The 10,090-nt window shown below is 38.7% G+C and overlaps 1 protein-coding gene across 1 annotated transcript in view; it reads left to right on the forward strand.

Annotated features, from left to right (window-relative positions):
* The first annotated feature begins 1,496 nt into the window (after positions 1 to 1,496).
* The window catches only part of LOC121381956 (inositol-3-phosphate synthase 1-A-like), a 39,471-nt gene continuing 30,877 nt past the window's right edge, over positions 1,497 to 10,090 (forward strand). The window contains exon 1 of the mRNA XM_041511390.1: positions 1,497 to 1,720. The gene's annotated coding sequence lies outside the window, so the exon portion shown is untranslated. The remainder of the gene's footprint in view (positions 1,721 to 10,090) is intronic.

Here is a 10,090-nt window from a genome sequence, read left to right on the forward strand (position 1 = left end):
AGTTCCCTCAGTTATTTTCATGTCGAGGTCTACAACCTAATAAAACACAAGTGTTACCTCATCTAACAAACATGCAAATGTTTTAATAATAGGGTTTAACCTGGTATATTTAGTAATAAAACACAAAAACTTACCAGAGTAAATAATGGTTACTATATATATATATATAATATTGGTGTTGTTTTATATCTAGTCACAATGGATATTGCAGATATTTTCTTGTTCAGTCTTGTGCTGTATTGGAATTGTTATTGCAGTTCAATTTAAGTAATATCTACAAAACTAATTTTTAATAGTATACAGCTGGAGAAAGGAGGCAAATATGTTTGTTAATAAACTGATCTATATCGGTATGCCTTCTACTAGACTACACATATTTAACCTAAGTTGCTTTTAACCCAGGTTAAATTACCTCATGTAGATGCGCTTATGTAGCATATTCAAGGAAAATATATGAATGAGATGGTTAAATGCTATATTCTCCATGTCAAACAGCGTTTTCAAAATGGAAAACAAATATCAGATATGGCAGTTGACCATTCATTTTATTGCAGGTAATTGCTAAAGCAGATTACACACACAAACACACACATACACTGAACTGTAGAATACCATGGAACTATATATATATATATATATATATATATATATATATATATATATATATATATATATGTAAAAAGGTAAGTCTTCTAACTTGAACAAGCAAAATTTACAAATGTACCACAACCACCAAATTATATTCATCCACAATAGAATAGATTTTTATGTATTTTTAGATTTATGTACAGTGTATATGTATGTGTGTGTATATATATACATATATATATATATAGATATATATACACACACACACATTATATATATATATACTGAAACAAAGGCACACACACATTATTTACCCTCTGCACCAAAGTAAATACTAAACACACGGAGAGAGAGGGGGGGGGGGGGGGGACGACCTATATTTTCGTTTTAATGACCCTACCCACAAGCGGCGCCAAGTCTCTTCTTTTGGAAATTTTACCCATAAGCGGCGCCTAGTCTCTTCTTTTGGAAATTTGTAAAACGATATTTTTTTTAACATCATGTTATGGTTTATGCAGCCAAATGCACAACATGTTTTAGGCATCGTGACCGTTAACTGTTGTAAATGATCGACCAAAGTTGCCTCATTTCACTATCAAACCATACGTAACTAAGGAGAAGCTTCACCGCGTCACGTGATAAACAATGGCGGCCAGGGTCGACGTACCCGTATGTTCGGTTCCGAGAATAGATGTGCATGGCACTTTTAGTCATAAATTATGATAACCTGGAGTGATCATTTATGAAAAATATAATACTTTGTGTGTATAATGAATTGTTAGGTGTATATTGTATTATTTTTGTTAAACTATCGGTCAAACCGTTTTAATTTATAAGGAAGTTATTTCGAGTATATTCGGGGGCGTTCGTATACGATTGTATTGTTACGGAAAATTACAGAAACTGTCGACTAGACCGGTGCTGACAAAATTGATCGCGAACCGCATTACACAGAGGATATGTACCGATATTCCAGGAGTAGAGAGCTGACGGAAAATTTCCACATTGCGACCTTTTTTAGCCCACTAATAACAAATGCGCTGACATAGAAAATTCTCGAAGCTGTTCCAACTTAAATTAGTTAGCTGCTGTCGGTTATCTTCATTTTTAGTGAACGCCAAAGCGGTGACAGGTAAGATATATATATATTTTTTTAAATTGTGTTAAAACAATGTGGGGTCTTTTTTTTGATGTGATATTTCTGTTTATAGGTCACAAATAGCCGAATGCCGGTAATCTATTTAAAACAGAAAACCGCAATGACACCTTTTGTTTAACTGAATAGATGCAATATGTGTCAAATGTACTTTAAAATATATATAGGGCAACTGAAAGATGTTTTTCTTTAATTTCATTATTTTTATATTTTCGTAAGGTTTTACAGCAAAAATAAATGCTAAAAAAAAAATTAGCATATAATTTGTAGAAAAACAAACAAAAAGCAACCTCTACGTTGTTTGATTAAAACTATATATTTAAATGTTATTGACACTGCGACTACACGCCGAGAACTCGTGTGTACCAATAAGCCGTAAACCCTTCTAGTGTCGATCAGGCAGCTGGACGGTTTACTTGACAAGCGCGCAATAACAGCAACATGATATATATCCATGAAGATTAAAATGAATGATCGAACTATAACCTAAAACAAATACAAAAAGAATCGGAGCACAGTAACAATAAAGGATCTTCTGCAAGTAGACAAGAGGGGCACTTCTTTTAAAATTAAAACGTTATATGTTTCGGGGGTGGGGTGGAGCAGCTACCACTGTTGCCCCTCCCCCACTCGTTTAACAGCACAATGACATAATAATATATCGGACTAACACCCCTCCCCCTGCTAGATATGACCCTGTCTTTACTTCTGGTATTTTCGTCAGTGCAGCTCTTAGTTTATGGAAACGAAATACTCCTCTCGAGAATGCAAAAGTAATCCCAGTTTATAACGATTAGGCAGGCAGGTAGGAACCGGGGACCTGCCGCCCCCCCCCCCCCCCCCCCCCCCCCCTCCATACACACTTGGGACGACAATGTACGTTTTTTTTTTTGTGTCTGTGTGTCTAAGTGTGTGCATATATATATATATATATATAATTATAATTATAAATAAGGTACCCCACTAGAGATTTGTGCCCCATCTAGATATCGTTCATGGGAGTACGGGCCTGTTAGGTCGTAACATTGCTTTGACAGAGTTTTCGAAAGCAGGGTGGATGATGGGAATGAATGAATGTTTAACGACACCCCAGCACGAAAAATACATCGGCTATTGGGTGTCAAACTATGGTAATGGGGAAAAGGGTGGATGATGGGAGCAAACCCATTATTTTCTCAGTTTGAGGGAAGCGGTACATATTTACTTTCAGAATATTGGTAACAATGTATCCCCGTCAAGTCGAATTATTATTAGTATTACATGTATTATCATCTGTAATGTAACAACAACACTAGGTGCATGTATATATCTCGTTGAATGACTCCCCTACCCTAGAGCATAACGAAATAGTTGAACAGTCTCTAGGTGACATTACGCTTCATTTCATTCCATTTCAACTTATTTTTGTACTTATATTCAATTAAGGTTCAAGCACGCTGTCCTGGGCACACACCTCCGCTATCTGGGCTGTCTGTCCAGGACAGTGGGTTAGTTGTTTAGTGGTTTGTGAGAGAGAAGAGGGTGTAGAGGCCGTACACCTACCCACTGAGCCCTTAAGAACTTGCTTTGGGTTGGAGCCGGTACCGGGCTGCGAACCCTGTACCTACCAACCTTGTAGTCCGATGACTTAACCACTGCGTCACCGAGGCCGGTCATTACGCTTCAAAACTATCAAAAGAAAAGCACAGGCTAGATTGGGGGTTTTCCGAACAGGTTGGGGAATACCCAACATCATGATTAATTATAGAGATGTGTTGCGATTTGCTGAGCTCCGACTATCCGCAGTATTATTGTTTATATTAAATCACATTTTATTGCCATAAGTTATTTTGTTTCATAGAATGTCGAGGTGGTGGGACTTACGTAAGCTAAGCAACTTTAGGTCTGACAAAAGGGTATGGGCAGGTTTGCTGGGCTTGGTTGGCAAACGGCGGTTAAAATGTTTGTGCAGGTTTGTTAAGCTGTTACACTGACGTAGGGATCTCCCCCCCCCCCCCCCCCCCCCGTTTAGCAGCAGCGATGTTTTTTTTTTATTATATATATTTATACGTTTATATATATATATGTGTGTGTGTGTGTGTGTGTGTGTGTGTGTGTGTGTGTGTGTGTCCCCCTTCCCCCACGTTTTGGCACCTTCCTACTTGCACACTAGTAAATGGCGTAGCCAGGAACGGGCGGGGAGCGCATGACGACTGTAACACCCCTCTGATCACATTTGTTCTCACCATCTTTTACATTTATTGTCGCCCCGTAGCACGACTCATAGACAGCATGGGTAGCTCCCACAGTATAAACTATTGTTTTTAGTCAGAAGGAAATAAGTTCGTAGATAACATCCGTGTGTAGGAATTTTAGAAAGGGGAGTGGGAGCGGGATCAAAAATGAAACGATCGAAGTTTATAGAGGGTTCGAGACATGTTCCCCTGGAAAATGTAGTGAAAAGATTATAAAAATTAGTTTGAGCCTGGGGGATTCGACCCCCCGAATGGCAAATGGCTGTTATAGCTCAAGGTGTTGTTGACCTGTTAAATTAGATTTGTGGAGTATGATTAATAGTCAAACTGTAAACATATATATGCCTCTAGCATTGACGTAGCCAGGCTTTTAAACTGTCCGAGTTGTGTTATAGGCTATAGGGTGACAAGCAAATATAAAAGGTGGTGGAGAAAACAGGTGTGATCGGGGGGGGGGGGGGGGGGGGGGGGATTACATGGCCAGTGAAATCTTGTTTCGTTTATTTCCAATTGAATCGTTTGAGACAGTTCGATGTAGATTATTCTACCTGTTGCTTGTTGTTACACACAAAAAACATATTGGTGTTACGTGTAATCCGTGTTAGGCTTGTGTCAAACTTTTAAGGTATTTGGTCCTGCAACATCCACAGTATTTCCAGATGGCTAAACTTCTGGCGCGGGGTATGCGGGTGGTGCATATAAAAGACCCCTTGCTACTAATGGAAAAATATATCGGTTTTCCTCTATAAGACTGTCAGAATTACCATGTTTGACATCCAATAGCCGATGATTAATAAATCAATGTGCTCTAGTGATGTCGTTAAACAAAACGACACAAACGTTTTAACTTAGTTTCTTGGTTGAAATATGACTTTCTAAATATCATGATGAAGTGATTTGCAAGTACAAAATCGCCGACATATTCATCCAGCATTCAACAAGACGTTGAAAAACTCATCAGCCAGGTGTTCTGAATCATCAAACTTCCTAACAAGTTAGTAGGATCGATGTATTTCTTAAAGGTATACATGTACTTGAAAGATATGGATCATACAGGTAATTTAAATTTATTACAACAGTATGGTGTTTAACGGTGAATTTGACTGAAACATCTGATACATACATGTCATGACAGTAATATATATATATATATATGCAATTTTAGTTTAAATATGAACAGCAATGAATATTAAAAGAGAGAAAGAAAGAAGGAAGGAAAGAAAGAAAGAAAGAAACGAAGCAATAAAAGTATTCGATAATCAGACAGCATATTTGCTACAATTAAAACACAAACAAGGCATCGCACGCAATATGTGCATTTAGAAGTAAAAAGGAGAGGGTGTAAAGACAGAAGGAAAGGGATTATGGACAAATTAACTCACAAAATGAAAAAGGAACCGAGGAGTATCCTATTTACAGCATTCTTAATCTTTTTATTTATGTGTTTGTTTAAACTGTCACCTCAGGTCTGGTTGTTTTAGGCTAGAGACGGCCCTGGTAAATTCAGTGTTGTAATAAATATCTTTAAAACAATTATATTGCCATGTTTTCGTTTTAGGAATCTGTTAAAATACATTTACAATATTATATCGTCGTGTTGTCGCGAGTTTTGACACATTCCTTTAAAATAATTGCTTTCTTTAATGGAGAGTAGATAGTTAAAGTCAGTCTATTTTTTTTTCAATGACACCACTAAAGCATATAGGCGTATGGGCTCCCATTTTTGTTGCGGGTGGGGGCAGCTGATTTTAGCAGGAATTTAAAGGAAAATACCTGATTCTTGATAAAAACATTGATTTATATTAGCATTGCTGTCAAACGAATCGCTGCGCATTTTTACATAAATTACAATTAATATGGCCATTAGATTGATGGAAATACATGGTGAAACGATTTCAGACTAGCTCATTTTGCCCGAATTTGAGGATTTGCTCCATCTCTGGGTGTAGGGGGTGGGGTGGGAAGCAGTTGCCCCCTGCTCCCCTGTCTCGTACGCGTATGATATCTAGAGCACATTGATACAGGCGGTAAAGAGAGAATGATGGAGATTTAATCACACAGGAAGGAAATGTTTTATTTAACGACGCACTCAACACATTTTATTTACGGTTATATGGCGTCGGACACATGGTTATGGACCACACAGATATTGAGAGGAAACCCGCTGTCGCCACTTCATGGGCTACTCTTTTCGATTAGCAGCAAGGGATCTTTTATATGCACCATCCCATAGACAAGATAGCACATACTACGGCCTTTGATGTACCAGTCGTGATGCACTGGCTGGAGCGAGAAATAGCCCAATGGGTCCACCGACGGGGATCGATACCAAACGGACCGCGCATCAAGCGAGCGCTTTACCACTGGGCTACGTCCCGCCTTAATCACACAGCTGCCTGGAATAAATGTATGACCGGTTATTGATGGGGGAGAGTTTGTTATCATTATGGCTTGGATGGGGGTGTTGGTGGTAGACATATATTTAGGATGTGTGTGTGTGTGTGTATATATATATATATATATATATATATATATATATATATAATACATATATAAGCATTAAGTCGACGTATGGGTACAGTCGGAATGCATTCGGAAAATACTTCACGTGGGCTCGACTAAAATCTCAACATTACGATCGATACGTACAAATATTGCTAATTCGAGAAGCAAAGCTTGTAATATGTGCTGTGTTTCAGTGTGCACCGCCTCTCGTCGTCTTTTCCTATGTTAATGTATTCAGTATTTGTAGACAAGTATTGAAGCGTTTAGTATTTTAATAGGACGCAAGTAAGCATGTTAGCGTCTAGTCGACGAGCATCTTTTTGCAAGATGAGTGTCTTGCCGATAGGCCCTACTTCTGCCATTCAATTTGACGCTAACCGGGCTGCTTGCCGGCAAACTTGGTGTGGAAATTTTCTAACGTATGGAAAATTACTTGGGGAGTCCCCAGAACTGTTTGATCGAATGACTAAGAATAGGAATTCCACTTTCAGACATGGTTGAGTTTGAAACATTTTGTTGGCCAATGAAATAATCGCTTTTGTAAAAAAAAAAATATATATATATCTAAGGAATACAATAAATTTATTGGATTGGATAACATATTAACGTGATTATATCCAATTAAGGTTCAAGCACGTCTCTCCCGGGCACAATCTATGACTTCGTCAGCGACTGGGTCCGGGACAGAAAGGGGTGGGGGGGGGGGACAGTTAAAAATGGACAGAATTTTGAAAATAGCAATTAGTAAAAAAAAAAGTTAATAGAATTTTTTTTTTAATTAAATAAAAAGTTGCAAGCCAAAAATTAAAAGAATTGACTACTCGGCCGAATATTTATATAATTTGGAGCATTTTAGGACAGTCCAAAAATAAAGAAGAGAGGATCGGACTATTTAATAATATTTAAAAAAAAAAAAGAGAAGTAATTTCGACATAAAATTTGAACGAAAGTCTAAAAGTTTAAAATCCGATCTATATGTCCACGTGAGTGATCTCATTAAGGCCGTTAGGGTGCACAGCTTGTAGGGACGAGATGGGTTGCATCCCGTCAAGAAAACCCTAGATTGGCAGTCATTAGACGCTGAAAATATAGTGCTGTGCTGAAATACAGATCTTGAGAAGCCGTATCCGTCTGAACGAGAGAGAGTATCAGACTAGAGGTATAGTCCAGTCGTCATGGGTTGGTATAGGCCTGGTGGTGCGGACGGGCCCGACTCCAGAAGATACGAGATGGTATCAATATAAAACAAAAGTACAGTCTAGAAAAAGAGTGGTAGGGGCCGATCCCGCTTCCTTTTTTTTTTCTTAGAGTGGGGCGGTCAATCTTCCAGTGCTGCTAGGACGGGCTCGGACATGTAGAGACTAAACGCGAACAATCGTGGCGTTCTGCAGAATGGCCGTCATACTTCTTCGTCGTCGTCGTACGGTCAGACAGGGACTCCAGAGGCTCGAACAAAAGCTGCTGTATTCCGTAGGTTCTCCAAGGGCCCAAAGAGTTTAGCTTGTGTTGGACCTTTTCAAGGCATAGGGCCCGGTACTCTTCCACACTGGCGGGTCTCCAACGGTTGAGCACCATCTATCAGGTTTCTGTTGTCTTCTGTCATATGAGCGGAAATGCGTTGAGCTGCGGTTAGGCGCTTCCCTACAAGTAGGCTAGTTTGCCCTGGCCCATCCGTCTTCGGCAGTGGTCCACATTAGTGTAGCCTTTACCCTTCAACCATTCCACCCCAATAATATTTTTTTTTTTTTATTAAATGTATATTCTGCGGGAGCATGACCTAACTCCACCCCTTAAAAAAATAACAAAACAACAAAAGCAAATTCGCTGGACATAGTCTAGACATCCTAACCACGCACAATTTTCTGCACATGCTTTTTACTATATTATAATACCTGTTAATGTAGGCCTACTAATGACTACTGCGGGTGTTCTTTTAAATTTTTGAACCCATCCTTGAATATTGCATGTGTCCTATTTGAAACGCTGTAACCCGTTCCAAAAAATATCCATAAATCCAAGATTAGTTACGTCAGTTGTTGATATGACGGTAATTTTTCAATGACAAAAAATATGAGGATCGTATTTTTTAATATAAAGCCTTTATGGTGTAGTTTGCGGTTTTTTGTGATGAATAAAGTGACCGGGTTAAAGGTTACAAGTCTGCCGACCGGTACCAGTAGGCAAATTCGTACGTCACTAGCGTAGCCCCAAGTCCGAGTTCAGCCAGACCGAGCAGAAAAACGTCCGATAGACTGGTTTATGCGCTTCACGGTAAACCAAATGACCAAGTCGGGAACCATTCTAGTAGTTCGCGAAAGTTGTTTACACGCGGACATGCCTTACCATCCTACCCCCCCCCCCCCCCGCCCCCTTCATTAATTAATACGGTATGTCGTGGATTTAATTAAAAGTCCCACATTATTCTTTAAAAAATCTACAGTGACTTACGGTATAATTTTAGCCAGCCGTTTTTCCGCTAAAAATCTGCAAACTATTTTGACTAGTTCTCAGTGGTTTGACGAAAAAAGAAAAAGAAGGAAAAAAAATCAATGGTTAAAACGCCAAACGAATGGCTGAACAGTTGTTCGTTTCCAAAAGAGAAGTCAAAATTACTTTTTAAAATAACAATAATAATTTTTAAAACCCCCAAGAATCTCATTATTTACACGAAACTTCTTATAGAAATATTAAATTGTCTAATTTTAGTGAAAATAACGCGTGATCGCGAAATTCACAATAATTACCGCGTGTCGAATTTGCAAAAAGTCTCGATTCGTTCTTGTGCCTCGGTTATAGGTTGCATTGTACCAAAGAAAAAAGTTCCGTTTTCGTGTCAAAAAGTTCGAGGTGCAGATATTATCTTACGAAGTAAAAACGACTTCGCCTATGAATCATTATAAATTATGCGTCAAAATTACCTTCAAGAAATTACGCAACCGTTTCTATTTGGCCCAATAGCACAAAAATCAACCCTCGCCCGTTACCGACCCTGGTCGGGCTGCTTGTGCTCCTTTGCACATACCAGCGCAGGCGAACCCTTCCCACCCCACGCCTTTTCCTGTCCTGGACGGAGGAGCCGGTAAAAGTTGACAGGCGTGTACTACAATAGCTAATTGTTTTAATGTGTACGTTAAAACCTGTGACCCGACTTGATAGGTAATAATATATGGCATTGCTTGTTTGTGCAAATACTATTATCTATTGTCCAAAAAAAAACCCACTTTTTTATTTGTTAAACAATTGTTATGCAATATACACAAGAGGTTGAAACCAATGTAGGGTCCCCCTAGTTCATTAAAAATAAAACTCAGGCATAACGCGTTAGCTAGAGTTTTATTTTAATGAACTACGGGTACCCCCAAAAATTGAGGTTCGATTTTCAGAAGAAGAAGAAAGGATTGCCAACATTAATTAACCTACTGTGATTCTAGCGAACTTTTGTAGCGAACTTTGACCGGAAGTTATCGATTGGTAAAACAAAAAAGCTTGTCAAGGGAGACAATTCTTTATTACTTTTGTACTTTATCCGTTTTACTTGGAGCACCAGCTTAAATGTTTCGACATTGTCCCAATACCAATAATGAGCTGTTTAATGGTATATCGTACA

Source organism: Gigantopelta aegis, chromosome 9 (genome assembly GCF_016097555.1).
Source record: "Gigantopelta aegis isolate Gae_Host chromosome 9, Gae_host_genome, whole genome shotgun sequence".
In the NCBI taxonomy this organism is placed as follows: domain Eukaryota; kingdom Metazoa; phylum Mollusca; class Gastropoda; order Neomphalida; family Peltospiridae; genus Gigantopelta; species Gigantopelta aegis.